We start from the raw sequence: 15,396 nt of genomic DNA, 5'->3' as shown, positions 1-15,396 counted from the left end.
GCGCTGCCACACTTCAAAAGAGTGTATTCAAGCTATCAAAGCCAGAGTACGCACTGGATTTGCTGGCTCAACACTCGCACCCCACACAAGAAGTGAAGGAGTCCCTGCAGGCTCTGTAGAGAGTAAGAGGCATGAGTGGCAAGTGAAGACATATCTTAAGCTACCTTGGAGGCAAGTGTAGCAGCTGGAACAAGATATCCTCGCAGAGTAAGGAGGGGGATCCGATCTAGTCTGCAAGCCCATTTACTGGAGGGCTGATACACACTATGCACTAAATAGATAATAGTACCATCTAACAAAACAGTAATGTATATTGCAGTATTCTGGGAAGGGATGTCGTGACATTGGCGCGGTAGGCCCATAAGTGTTGCAATAGTGTTGGTACCAGTGACTATTGGTGCAATCCTTGCCATTAGACCAATAGTCACCAATGCCCCTTTTACCTGGTCCCATGCATGATGTCATGTCAGATAAACAGGGAACAAAGGCCACCATTCTAATGCACTGTGGTGTTGAATGGAAAGCTGCGTTCAAGTGAACCTCAATGTGCAGAAAACTATTTTGAGAACGCTTCAGGAAGCTACACTCTTGCAGCTTCCTTTCCACTTCTAATTTGCAGAATTAGCAAAACCGCTCTGGCAAGGGGTGGGAAACCAACACGAAGACAAACCACAGGTAAAAGGCAGAAGCATGGCAGAGGTGTGCGATGTGACTCACTCCAACACTACTTAAATTAACAGTGATCTTATTTGAACTACTTTATAACTGTGCAGCAAATAACGAATTGATTTTGTAAATTAAGAGAAAGATTCAGCCCAGGAAAGAAAAACTCCAATCCCCTCTTGCAGAATAAACTGCTAAACAACAAACAAGAGGAGGAACCTTGTTTTAAAGGAACTGCTGAGACACACACGGACAATACATCTACTGGCAATTGGACCCTCTTGTGAATAGCAGAGCAAGTAGCACGAAGCTGCAGCTAATTCACTTTCATCTTCTAAAGGATAGCGCCTCTCTAAAGCCCGCCAGCAGAACACTCGAGAAGATTAAATTTAGTTTCGTTTTGGGGGTGTCAAGTCGGGCACAAGCAGCAGAGGAGGAAAGGAGTTGCCGTTCAGGCATAAGACACTGGTGGGCCGCCACATCCTTCTTACTCCACAATCTCTTCCCCAACAAACGCCATTAATTATTCCAAGAAAATAGCAAGTGCAAGTATAGGGCATGGTAAAGCCCTTGCTGGGGGCGCGGCATGTGAAGCCGCAGGCTTGCACAAATGCTGGCCATTCCCTTCAAATGTTTGCCCTGGCCACTGTGAGAAGTCGGTGTTAAACTACATTTGCCGTGCAAAAGGGAGGGAGAAAGGGAGCACTTCCTGTCTGGGACTCAAAATCATTTTACTACGCATGTTGAGAAGGTGGGAGTAAAGCACAGTGCCTGGTGGGCGTATTTATTGGGCAAGTAAAAGTGTATATACATTTCTCTAGTAATCCGAACATTCTTTGTGGCTTACAATTCCCATAAACTAAAGGATCCATAAAAAATAAAACGTAGATGGTCTTCTTACCAGGAACACTACAGCATAAGCATAAGTACTCTTTGTGGAAGATGCTGTTCATGTCACTGGTCTAAAAGCATCTCGTGAGCAGTGCAGATAGCAGAGAGAGAGAGGAATACAGGCACTACTTTATTTTTATGTGTTGAGAGTAGTGGTCTCATTTCAAATAGTAAAAAAGGGCAAGTACACCATTATATTGGAATACAGGGGTGAATATCATCATCCTTCCCACCACAAAATATTAGAACTTCAAAAGGATTCTCCATTGACAGTAATGGCAAGGTTGTAAAAACCTCAGACTCAAGTGCAGAAAAAGACGCACAAAAAAATAAAGCAAACTAACCTGATGGGTGGATAGGCAATGGCCACAGTAAGAATCTGACACTAAAATGGAGCCAACAACTGGAGCAGAAGTTGAGCTGCAGATCATCCAGCTGCAACGAGAGGACACCGTTTTTAGGTTTACAAGAATCAACACCTTTTGGTTTCCATTAAACGCGTGGACAGTGCAGGTCACAAACCAACAGCAAACTGGACCAAATGGAATGAGGTACTTTACTGGTAACTTTCTTGCATTAGCTTCTGAGCTCCCCTGGAAGAATCACCACTTGTAGAGAAGGAGAAAGGACAGGTGCAGCAAAAGAATACACAAGATCGTCAGGTAGCAGTGCATTTACCTGGTTTATGCGTGCCCCTTCTGGGATTACAATTTTCAAAATAGAAGTGGGCTAAATACCAGTTTTCCTCAATAGGGACAGCCATATGTGTCTGTTTTAGGAAACCCAGAACACTCTGGCTCATAGGATCCTACAGATCCGCCAGCTCCAAATTTGTAGCAGAACCCACCCCACCTCTAGACTTCTAGGTTACAACAAACAGGACCACTATGATTCTGGACATCCATGTTAGTCACAGGTGCACATCGACCAAAATGATGGTAGATAATTCATAACAGGAGTATGTAATGCCTCCTCTGTGAGCCACTGTTGGGCTGAATGATCAATTTTTGAAACAATCTGATATCCACATTAATGCTCACTGTATTTAACTGTGATTGAAGCAAGAGTTCCACTGTAGGATTCGAAGCACAGCTTCCTCCCAAGGCAGTCAGTGGCCAAAGGTCTACTAACTACACCTATTCCAAATCTATCAGTGGCTTCACAAAACGGGCGTTTCCAGACACCCCGCAGGCTAGCAAATCTCACATCCTGCTCTTATAACACAACAGCTGAACGTGCCGATGCATTACCAGCAACTTGGAAAGCAGAAATAAACGGTTATCAAAAGATAGCACACATCTGTCTAATCCGACTTTGGAGGGCAGTCATGACAAATCTAGCCAGTGGGCATCACACACTCCATACCTGGTTAAAAATCACATTTGCAGTGAGCGGAAAAATAGACATTTTTCATTTTAAACTAATATAAAGAGTTTGTAAAGTAGTCACTGCCCTTTTCACAAAGCAGCAAAAACAGCATCTCAATTTTGACCGTAAGGTTGTACATATTTTGGGACCCAGATTGATGCCACCAAAATTCCTTGCCAGAGCCTCCCAAGTAATGGTCCGGCTTCTGAATACGTGCCTAACAACAACGCAGGCTAGCTAGCACTCCGCTTTATCCATCCAATTTGGGTTAAAAGTAATACATAAACTCTTTGTATTAGATTGTATTTTATATAGCGCAACGAGCCCGGAGGCAACTGGGCACATTTCTTGGGTACATTTGCAGAAGCATTAATTTCATTATTTACAGTTACAGGCATATCAGACAATTGAACGTTTCTTGGGTACATATGCAGAAGCATTAATTACATTTACAGTTACAGGCATATCAGACATTGGAATATACAATTATGCACATACGTTATACAGTTTACAGATGGCGACTGTGTGATACAAGTTATTTCAAAATGTACAAGTGACACAGAAGGTTTAAATTGAGTTCACTGGCTTTCTCTAAAAATATATCATTTAAAAAAAGAAAATAATCTATGACGTATAGCCCGATGACTGTGCGGTTTGCTCGAATTTTAATTGAGGATTGTACAAATCCACTTGCTCAAGAATGCAAAACAGATTAAACTGTGGGATCATTTTGGGCAAGTAGGAGCTCCTCTTAACTGAACACACATATTTAGGTTAGATTCAACTTAATCGTTAGTAGTAGCATAGCATAGAACGGGCAATCAATCACACGAAAAACTCACCACCTCTAATCCATTCGTTCATAGAAGCATTATAAGCAATCAAGCAATCATCTTCCATTGGATTAAATGAAAATAAATTTAGTGCAGAATGTCAATCTTCGATACAGGAGGGAAGCCTCAATATGTAGGGATCCAGGAAAATGTATAAAACTACATAATGGCCATTTTGAGGAAAGAAAAAGGCTGGGTGGGATTAGCCAGGGAGGGGTTCAGGGGTCCATTTATTTATGTATGTGAAGCTGAAGTGTAGGGAACACCAGAACCCCAATATACAAGTTAGAAAATGTATCCCATATGCATACGTGGTGCTTTTTAATTCAGTAGTTTACAATTCAAGGGTAAAAGTTAGATATTCTAAAATCGGCTTATCCGACCTGGTAACCATTTATGTTAATATTTCTGTGTTGTACATCGCAACATGACATCTATATGGTTTGCCAGCTCAGTAACCCTTACAGAATCTTTGAGAAATTGTTCCCTAAATGACTAGGACATCTTAGATTGTAAAGGAGGCTGAAGTTATTAACATTAGGACATTATCCAGTTTGCTTATTTCAACCAATGGCAGCATTATTTACACAAGACCACAGCATTAGCACAAAAATACATAACCTATTTGTGTATAGGTCAAACACAGTGTTTTATATATGTTATGCATGCAGCTGAAATGGGAAGAACACCACAACAGTACTGATTAGCAATATGCCACTGTAGAGCTATGAGAAGCCATGATTGGTTAGCACAGATTCAGGCAGAGATTGTGTCACGTGGGTCGACACAGGTGAATTGTACAGGCATTGCATGATTCTGCTAAGCCATGCCTCTCAAGGTCATACTATGTTCCGTTAGGAACCATTGTTAAATAGACCTGACTAAACGTATCTTACTGTTTTATGCATTCATGCATTATTCTTATTGTGTAAACCCCTCTAAAACCTTTGAGGAGAGATGTAGCGATTCATATTTTCATGACAAGGATACTCTGTCGGTTTCTCTGTCCATTTTTCCATAGCCATGAAGAAATAAAACTGGACTGCTACCGCAGTAATCATATTGGATTTACTTAGTTTGTTTTCATAATAAGAACAGGGGGGACAAAAGGTAAATATATGTCTTGAGCTCATGCATGTCCTTCAGTGCCAATTTCTGTAATTTTGGATTGTAATTTTGTTTTGGGGAGCAGCTTGCGAGTGTTGATTTCTTGGTGTCAATATGCCCAGAGATGTGTCCCATATTACATTACACTTACCCATAAGCACGATGGCAGTCCTGCAAAAGCAGAACGTTGCTCCAGCAACAGGTCATTAATAAAGTTATCTTGTCGAGTATTTGGGTCCATAAATGTATCCATTTTCACACACCTCCCCAGGAAATCCATAGCGTCACCCTTAATAGTGGGTTGATCAATTGATGCATCTTTATGAAATGTCATCAATAACCCTCCGGTTTTCTTTCGAGCCAATGCGTGAAAAAGTTGCAAGAAAAGTTTGACTGAATCTACTTTGCTCACCAGTGTCCAAATTGGTGTACTGCACTGCGAATATGCCCAGTTTCAGATGTTACACCTACCAGTTTCTTATCAGTTAGACCAAGGACTTAATCCCAATATATTTACAGAGGAAATTTTAATAACCCTGTTTGCAATCATAGGTGTTTAAATGTTACTTAAAATAGCAAAGAAAAAATGTGTAACCTCCACATTTGTAAACATGGAACATAATGCAATGCAATACACGGCAGGGAACTACCCTACACCTATTATGCTAACATGTATTGACTAATTTCCCAAGAAATCTTGTAACCTATGACGTGATACCCCAGGGTTTGGGCGTATAACCAAATGCAATAAATAAATACTTTTAGCAGCCCCGTTTTTAAGAAACCAGAGCAAGGATTGAAATTAAGATTGGATAAAGAGGAGCTAAAAGCAGCTCCTGGATATCCAGGAGTAACCAGTGGCCAGGAGCTACCACTGGGGAACGAGGAGCTAGTACATAGCATTCTGCAAATCTAACTCTCACATAAGATGTAAGCTTCTAATTTTGTCTTACAAAAAGGACACCATATGATTTAAATGTCATGCAGAAGTGTCTGAATGATTATTTCTAGATTTTCCTAAACGCACAGAGTTAAATTCACATAGTTGTGTTTGTTTGCCATCAGCTGGCCTGAGGAGCCATAAGTATCCCCTGGTAGAGGTTTGTGTCAAGATAACCACTGTCTGCTAGGCTACAAGCAGGAGCTAAATAGCTTCCAGCTCCCCTCAATTTCGAAACCTGAAGGAGGGCCACATCAGCTCTTAGCCCACTCCATTCTCTTGTATACCATTTAGCAGTAACAATAAAGCAATCCTATTTCATCACGAGCAAAAGCACAATTGTGTAGCCAAATACCTGCCAGCAAGCATAACAAATGGCATTAGGGAGAACGAATCACAGGTATCCACCCAGGAATCCCATAGGGACTTATTTCTAACTCCAGGCTATGCTAGGCTCGACTATTTACTATTTTTTCTGCTGTCACACCCAGACGTGGCTGACTGAGAGGCTTTCTCCCTCCTGTTGGCTAATGTGGCTAAGCGCCTGCACTGTGACCTAGGGATGTGTGCAGGTGCATTATTTCCAGTAAGCTTAAAACTACCTACACCCACAATACAGCAACACTGTACGCCCGTTGCAAAGACACACGTTTGATCTTTCTTTTGAAACTGGAGGCCAAAAAGGATATAACTATTTATATTTCACTGATTTCCAACACAAAACTGTAGTAGTAACCTGAGCTCTAATGAAGAACTAATATTCCACACTGATGACAGAACACAACGAGCCAAAGGCGGTCCTGCTGGTGGTGGTCTAGAAGTTTTGGTGCACACGCTTTCTCATCTTGGGGAGATCACAGGCACTGTTCTAAATACGGTGTTAATGCAGGTGTAAATGGTTATTTGTATGGGGCAGCAGCGCATGCTGTTTCCGAGGAGATGAAGGCAGAAGGTTGCCATTACCCAACTACACCACCTCGCTGTTATTAGGTACTTTGAAGCTGAGTGGGCGGCGCCAGGCTGTATCCCACTGTTCTCCCAGGAGATTCTGGAGCTCCTGGCATAGAGAACCTGGGAACCTCTCCACTCAGGATTATGGCCCTGCTTTCCTCGTTGGAATAAGTCAGTAAGAAACCCATTCCAAGCATTGGGGGTGCTTTCCATGTTGTCCCGGATGCTGCCGGATATAGGAAGTCGTCAGCTTGTAGAAAAGCTTGTGCTAGTTTTATTCAGATATAAGGTACAAGGGGGCAAAGTGTCAGTCTAAGATCATTCATTTAGCCATTCGGGCGTTCTCGGACCACACTGCTGTTGCTTTTCTTGAAGCAAGCTTTCCCCAACACATTTTAATCTGATGATACAGGATATACGACTAAGCTGCTCCAAGTGTAGACCTAAGTATTTTACGCGCTTTTAAGTTATTCAGGGCTCGTTTTATTTGCTATTTGGTCCAAGGTACAAACCAAAGCTCATGAAAGGACTCCATTTAGAAAAGGACACTTCAGAGAGGCAAATTGACAGACAAATGCGCCTGAAGTAAGGAAGGGGCGGGGTGTCAGACTAAGATTACGCCATGAGCCGATCGAGCGTTACCTATACAATAATAATCAACTACATCAAGCAACTAAATATATATTAGTTTCAGATAACAGAAATATTTTAGTGTCTTTGCAGTAAAATAAACTTTCAAGTTTAGCTTTCAATTCGGCCAGCTACCGAGTTTATTTTCCATGAGCAATGTATTGGCTATGAAGTGTGTATTAATTCTTCAAGTTAAACTGATGTGTACTTGTTTGCAACTTTTCGCCTTTTTGGCACATTTTGCTCCTTGCACACAAAGCACCCACATGCCTTTTTACTTCTGAAGCAAACTTTCGTTTACTGTTACATTTCAAAAAACACCTTTATATGCTATATATTTTGTAATTCAGATGTATTGCTAACAATTAACCACTGACTGAATAGCATTGTATGTCGTACATCACCTTTGTTTTAACTTTGCCAATACAGTACAATTATTATTTCTAGATATTCAGAGTTGAGGCTATGGTTCATTGCATCCCCTTTATTCGCCATAGTTGGTTTTATTTTATTTGGCTCAGCATGGGCAAAAGGAAAGCCAACTCTTTGCAGGAGCCAACCAGGGGAAAAAACCTAGAAAAACTAATGATGTGCTTTCGAAGGACTGAAGTATTCACTGGACTCTTACCTGAAGGAAGTTACGGGCCAACTTGAGGAGAAGATCCTCAGAGCTGAGCAAGTCTTGGAGAAGGATCCAAGGACAGTAGGATTGATCTATCACAAACAAAAACGAGTTGCTTAAAGGACCATTCTACTCAACTGCCTCAATGTAGTCAGGAGTGATCTGGTGGAGCCCTTGCAAATAACCCTGGTCCGGCTAGCTCGGAGGTGCCTCGTGTAATCCTTTATGTCCCAATCAAGTGAGGGGGAACAACCAAGGAAGGAAAGGCAGAGTCCAAGGCCTTGATTGAAGGAGATAAGAGCACGCTGACTGAGATGATTGCGCTCTGGGATGATGCACAAGTGGAATCCATGGCACTAACTGTCAAAATTGTTTTAGACTTTGTACAAATAAATTCAAAACAGGCGGTGTTTGAGTCTCTATCCATTATATATGCATTATCTAATAGCAAACTTGAAAACTACTTTATCCTAAAATTGTGACGAGTCATGTTGCAATACAGTTAAGACAATTAATACAGAAAAGGCCAAAACTGTTCAGAAATTCTTTTGCCTCTGCCCTTCTGCTGAGTGGAAATATAATACCTTATTTACTGAGGAGAAGCAAAATGTTAAACTAGCCCTTCCACCGAGCCGCCACACCGTTGGTTTCAGGGGGTGGGAGGGGAGAGTTGGTGAATACGGAGATCCTAGACATACAGATAAATGCAGCCCTACAGATTAGGGGTTTATTGGCCACTTTTACACCCCAAAAATAGGCAAATACTGCCCAAACAAATAAACAAAATATTATATATATATTAAAAACACTCCCAACAAAAAATAGGAAACTGACACATAGGAAGGACCTTGTGCTTCCGCTTTCACCCACACTGCTCCATAGATATGTTTGGAACAGTAGTGCAGGTTGCTACTATTATTAGTGGCTAAAAAGTAAACCTGTATCTTTTAATGTGTGCTAATAACTAGGTGCAAAGCAATAATTACTACATTTCCGTTTTTTCAGTTCAGACATTTTTACTTGCTTATAAAATACTACCATTGGGAATTGGACTTACACATTTCACTCCCTAAAAAAACAATTTACTCACAACTTTAAAGAACAGGCAGTAAAACACTCACACTTCAAAATCTTATCTGGAGCACTGGATAAATGAATCTACTAGCTCCCTAATTAACAAAGTAACCCGTCGGCTGAGCACCAATATAACTGGACTTCATGTTACCACAAGAGATTTCCTAGGCAAGTACGTTGAGTAGCACCTACAACTAAAAATATGTTGAGTGACTGTATTGCGATGACTTTTACAGACACAAACCGTTTGCATTCAAATCTGGCATTTACCACCAGTGAGAACAAATTCTTGACCTCATATTTGTATCCAAAAGACGGACACGCTCTTCTCCAGGCACATGGGTTATAATCATTCTGCAGTTAGTAACGTGGCAGCCACAAGTCCTGGCAGAAAAGCTGGCTCCTTTTATTGACTACTCTAGTCTCCAGGATCTGTTCACAGCACCATAGGGAGGGGCACTTGTATGAATAAGAGCCCATCTGTAGGCTGTCTGAAGTTGGACTGACTACCAGAGGTTGAGGTGTGGCCCCTGGTGTGAAACTAAATGGCAAACTCCAGCTGTATAAGAAATAGTTAGGGTAACGTGGGCTGCACAGAATCTATACCTAGATGTTTTTTTTGCATCATATTTCCGCCACAAAATAACAGACAATGGTCCACCGACCTACCTCGTTCATGAAAGCAAAGACAATGTCTATATCCTTCAACAATAAAGGTTTGATCCGAGGACATGTTATGATAGTTTGAAAGTCTATTCCTGGCTGAATGAGTGAAAAATAAGCTCAGTTAATGGACAAGTCTTCTCTGATCGACCAGACCCTCTTAACTTTAAAAGGTCATCAATGAAGTTAGATCATTGACTATTTTTGCATTTCAGCCAGGTATTAAAACCTTTTAAATGACTTCGAATTAGTTTCTGCACAATTTAGCGATAATCATGTAATTACCCTAAAACTTAAGTGGCTTTGTAAAAATCCAAATAACATTAATATTGACAACGTTACGGTCTCCTCAAATAGAAGGATAAAAATGGGATCCATTTAGAAAGCTTCATATACACAAGTTTATTCAGTAACAGTATGCTAATGATTTTTGATTTATTGAGCTCAGATTTAGAGGCAGATACTGTGTTAAAACAGTATGAAAAGTGAATGGATTCTGTATCATCTAGTTTATAAATCTTCCTCTGGAAAAGGTTGTGCAATAAGTATGGATGGTTTAATACTAACTGTAGACCCCTCAATAAGAGAGCCTTTTAAAACGTCCAAACAAGGATCAGGCCAAGATTATAAGAGTAGAGCTTTATACAAGAATGCTTGTTTTGGCATGGAGAAACTCAGAGTTGCCGCCACTTTGCCTAACTCGAGAGATTTTTGGGAAATGATTCATTATGGACCTGGCCATGCTAGAACAGAATTGACCCACTTCTAATAAAAATTACTCCGACTGGGTCTATCATTTTTCCAGTCTATATAAGGTTGACCAAATGAATTCTAGTCTAGAGCAACTGGCAGAGAGATCCAAGTGGTTATTGGCATACATTTCACTGTAGTTGAAATTTGTTCTGCAATTCAGCATCAAGCATACTATTAAAGTCCTGGTCCAGATGGCATGCCTGCCTCTTTCAGTCACTTGAAGATCTATGGGCCACGCTCTAGACAAATATATTTATCTACATGTCGACAAAAGGAAATTATCCAGAATCCTGAAAATGGGCTATTTTTTGATTGTTTATAAGGGCACTAAAACTAATGCAGTCGCCTATTGCTTAATCTCTTTGTTGTACTCCAACTTAAAATCTACGAGATGGCAATTTTGACACAATAACAAGCTTGGGTTGACACTGGGAACATCTTATGCAATATCCAGCTCCGCTTAGGAGAAGATTTAGGCACCGATGAGCAGGCTCTAAGCTTCTATCTCATCATTTCAAATGCACGATTCATAAAAAAAAGGACAATATTTTCTTGGCTTTCATGGATCTTAGTACAGAGTTTGATAAACTAAATGGGACCAAACTGTGGCAATGCTGTCCGGATAGTGAAGCAGACGTACCTCAATTTGGCATCATGTGAATTGCATTGCTCGGATACACAGATGACACTGTATTAAACTGCAAGAACCTCCATTTCCCTACACTGCCTTACAAACTCTATAATGTTGAACTCTGCAGCAAAATCCACAGTCATGGTGTGTACTCCTAGTGGTAGACCACCCAAAATGCTGACTCCTTGTTGGAGATCAACAAAAACAGTTACTAACTCATTTACGCAGTACACAGCAAACTTGGGTTCCACTTCTTGGAAGATCACCTTAGTTTTGAACCGATCAAGCTGTGGTTAAGAATTTGGTGGAATCCCAAAGCCATTTTAACTCAGACCATGTTAAAACATATCCTGTCACTTGAAGGAATTTATCAGCATATTCTGTGGGTAGTATATATTAGCAAATAGCTGGACACAGTTCCTCTGGGTGAATATTTCACAATACCAGCAGTGTAAAGAGAACTTTGCCGCACTAATAGAAAAAAATGTAATCGAACAACAGGTTTCAGTGAGAAAAGAAAGAATTCACAAAGCCACTATACTTCCGCAAAATGGTTTTATCTAATAACTATGTTTGGACAATTCAATTATGAACATGTTTTGTTTACGCAAGTCCAGTTTAATACCGTCAAGTGGGGCCACTAAGTCATTGAAGGCAACTGTATGGACACTACCATATAGATTTGATGCATTCGATATTTTTTGTCAAGCATATGCTAATATTAGACAAACTATTCGAATTCCCTTTTTGCTGAACATATCTTTCAACCAATGCGACAAGCGCTGTTTTTTATTGCCTGTTGAAACTCATCTGGTAGCCTGAACATGTCTTTTTGTGTCCAGCATTAAGAAGGAGAGAAGGGCTAATGAAATTTTTTTTGATGTATGTTATTTTAATACAAGTTCTAAAGTGTTTATTTTTCTTCCCATTTTTAATGAGGGCTTTGTCGCATGGGCTATTATATTTAATTATGCACCAAATTAATATTGTTATCGGAATAAAGTTTATGAATATATTGCATTTGTCAGTTGCTAGGTTCTTTTGTCACAGCCTGAAAGTGATTCTTCTCGCCAGTGTTGAGGAAGGCATATAATGGTAAAGCTAGACTTTCCAAACCCACGAAACACAACAAAATAGAGCCCATTTTTTAACTTGTGCCAGGATGATTTGTTTCAAGTGAAATGAAACATCTTCACCACGATATTCCATCCTCTTGTGGGGACCACCTTATGAAGTACCTCAATTTGTATTTCTTGTAATGCAAAACAAGCAAAAATGTCTCAAGAGCTTGTGAATGTATCTGACAGTGTCAATCTCTCTGATACAATCTTTTAATCCCAATAATATTGTTTTGTGGGAAGAGAGCAGGAGAGAGGAGAAGGGCAAAGAGAGGGACAGAATAGGGTTGGGGATTAAAATGTGTGATGGAGAGAATATGGTAGAGTGATGAGAGTGCACAAAGCAGTAGTGGGAGTAGTTGCAAGGGCAGAGTGAAGCAGGAGGAAGGTAGGTGGGAGACGGTTTGAAAAGATAAGGAAACAGCTGTAGAATGGGGAATTGAGAGTAGAGAGAAGAATTGGGACGAGGAGCGAAGGCAGAAGGAATGGAGCTAGAGACAGAGGGAGGAGAGCAGAGAGAGAAAAGGGGGCAGAAATAAAGCACGTGTGAAGGGGAGAGAATGGAAGACAAACCCTGGCGACAGGGAACAGTTTAAAAAATAAAATGTTTAAACTTTACAACACCAGAGGTATCCCTTAGAAAAATCCCAGAGGAATGAAGACAGACTAGGCCAAAACCTTTAGGTTTCCCTATCAGATTAGATTTGACTTCGACAGTAGGGGTTCCCTTGCATTAGAATACGTTGGGGACATACTCGCGATTAAGGACGTCTTGGCATGGGGATGTGAAAAAAGCCATAGGGACATCCTAGTTTCAACCTTCTCAGCAGTCTCACCATATTTTGCTTACAAGATTTTTAAAAAAGCATATACATGTTATAATCTTGGTTGGTCCGTGGATTTCTGAAGCCATAGGTCGTTGTGGCCATGGAAGGTGCTGTGTGTCGCTCCACAATCACCGCTAGGGGAACTACATTTCCTAGATGGCCAAGCAGCAGCATTACAGAATGGGAGTGCAGTGCACAGTGATGGGGATGGAGATTTCTCAATCTCCAGCTCACTGCAGCACCTCAGTGAATCTACGGCGCCCGCGCAGCGAGTTATTCCTACCCGTCTCATCTGCATCCGATACCAAATACTGGATTCAGTTTTCCCAGAATGCCTTTGGCCTACTGACTCTCTTGTGAAACACAGTGCTTGTTGGAACGCGGATTGCGTTTTCTGTCCTCAGATTTTGCTTGAACATCTGGATGTCCTTGTTTTTGTTTGGGGATTATTGGAAATGGGTTTCATGTTTTCCTGCAGATTCTAAACTTCTCCTGCTTCTGTCTCAGGACATTTTTAGAATTTGCATTTCTGAACAGAAGCCTATTTGTCATGCATTTTCATGGTATCCTTCCCATACTCCAATACTTATTGCCCTTTTGGCTTGCTTCCTTTTTTCGACCTGTGCCCACTGCCTCACCTTGTAATAGATCAGTCTTCGTACCATCCGGCTAAGACATTTTTTCTCAATTAAATAACTGATTTTTATAGGTTTAGTTCCTCCATGCCCCATGTGGGCCTTTTTACAATTTCCATATAGCTGGCACAGCAAGGGAATTGGGCTTAATCTTCTACTGGCTGGTTTTGATTCGTCAAAGTCGGTGCCAGGGCCATATCCCCGAGTGAAGTGGAGGCCCTTTTATTGAGGAGGTATGGAATTACATAATGAGACAATCCTATCCAAGCTGAAACAGCTGTAATTGGCAATTTGGCTGTTGCACTATTTAGGAAGTCCAGACTCCACTCTGCAGAGGATGTATTTCACTATATGGCAGGAATTGCCATGCCTGCAATTAGAAGAAACACCAATCTCCTAACCTTCAATTTTGCCCACGTAGGACCATTCAATGCATTTACAGGGGCTTGGACTGGTTGGCTCCACCTGCCCATGGGTCAAAGCACTGACCAGGGACTTCAGGAGATTGAACCAGAGAGGCAGAGCTTCACCAGGACTTGGCTGTAGGCAATGGTAGATGTCTAGAACGGTTGTCCACAGGTCTTCAGCAGACTTCAGGTTTCCACTGGGGTCTTGGCTCCAAACGATGATCTGAAGAACGTCTCCAGGACTACTCCTTTTATACTAAATGTGGGCCAGTTCCACTGCAGCACACTAATGCATAGGATCTACATAATTCAAACGGGCAAGGGCTGTTGTCCCACATCTGCCCGGCAACCTACAAACCGCTGGCTATACAGTCCCAGCCCCAACATCTGGCCAGATTCTCACACTATCATTTTACCCAGGAAAGTCGAGGCTTTGCCTGGGAAAGGGCTTTCCATAAACGGCACTGTAATTCTAAATGTATGGTATGAAAGGCATTATGTGGTACATTGCAGAAAAGCATGCGAGAAAAACCAAAAACCACAAAAAATCAACGCCCACTCATCATAGATACATGATGAAAGTAACAAAAGGTTTACTAAAATGAAAAGGGATTTAAAGTACCCCTGCTTCACTTCACTGTAAAGTGATGTCTGCAGCTTAAAAACAACAAGGAATCTTGCACTTTTAGTCTAAGAGTCGCCCGGTGCCCACAAAACAGATTAACTAGGCAAGGGAAGCAAAAAGGCTTTACTTGGCGGCAAAAGTAAGGACAGGCACAAACAATATCAAAACGTTGGGGGTTTACAGCGAGGTCAATGGAGAGAAAGAGGGAAAGCGGCAACAAGACTTATTGACACATGCGGTTTCAGTTGTTTCAAATCCAGACTAACCTGAATTTCCCTGGCTGGAATCGAAACAATATGGTCAACCCTTATCTCCTCTTTTCACTTGCCGCTCAGGTACACTTGGGATCACCATCTTTGTCAGGAGCTCATGAATGTTCTGCTTTATTGCAGATTTCTGGGATGATGCCATGGGGAGAGAAGTAAAGATCGTTCTTGTGTGACACTGTGTAGATGAGAACTCTATTCTGTAACCACATCTCCCCACCCGGCTTACCCATGTACCGGAGGAAAGGGTATGTCAAGCTTTCACAAAATGACAGAAGCTTGCCCCCATTGGTCTGGTGTCAGGACTTGTTGGGGGGCCTGATGCTTCCACGTGCCCCAGCTCTTCCCAAATCAGTTGCTAGCCAGCCATATTTGTTTGTACCTTTTGCCTG

At 41.3% G+C, this 15,396-nt stretch overlaps 1 protein-coding gene across 8 annotated transcripts in view; it reads right to left on the bottom strand.

The window, feature by feature from the left end:
- Positions 1 to 15,396, bottom strand: part of CSK (C-terminal Src kinase) — a 914,950-nt gene that overhangs the window by 854,995 nt on the left and 44,559 nt on the right. For 4 of the 8 annotated variants that reach the window (XM_069624506.1, XM_069624499.1, XM_069624500.1 and 1 more), the window contains exon 2: positions 1,899 to 1,989. The exons of the other annotated variants lie outside the window; for them this stretch is intronic. The gene's annotated coding sequence lies outside the window, so the exon portion shown is untranslated. The remainder of the gene's footprint in view (positions 1 to 1,898; positions 1,990 to 15,396) is intronic. 8 annotated transcript variants of the gene reach the window in all.

The sequence above is a fragment of the Ambystoma mexicanum genome, chromosome 11, assembly GCF_040938575.1.
Source record: "Ambystoma mexicanum isolate Mex_15411 chromosome 11, UKY_AmexF1_1, whole genome shotgun sequence".
Taxonomy (NCBI): domain Eukaryota; kingdom Metazoa; phylum Chordata; class Amphibia; order Caudata; family Ambystomatidae; genus Ambystoma; species Ambystoma mexicanum.
This window is presented reverse-complemented; position numbering and strand designations above follow the sequence as displayed.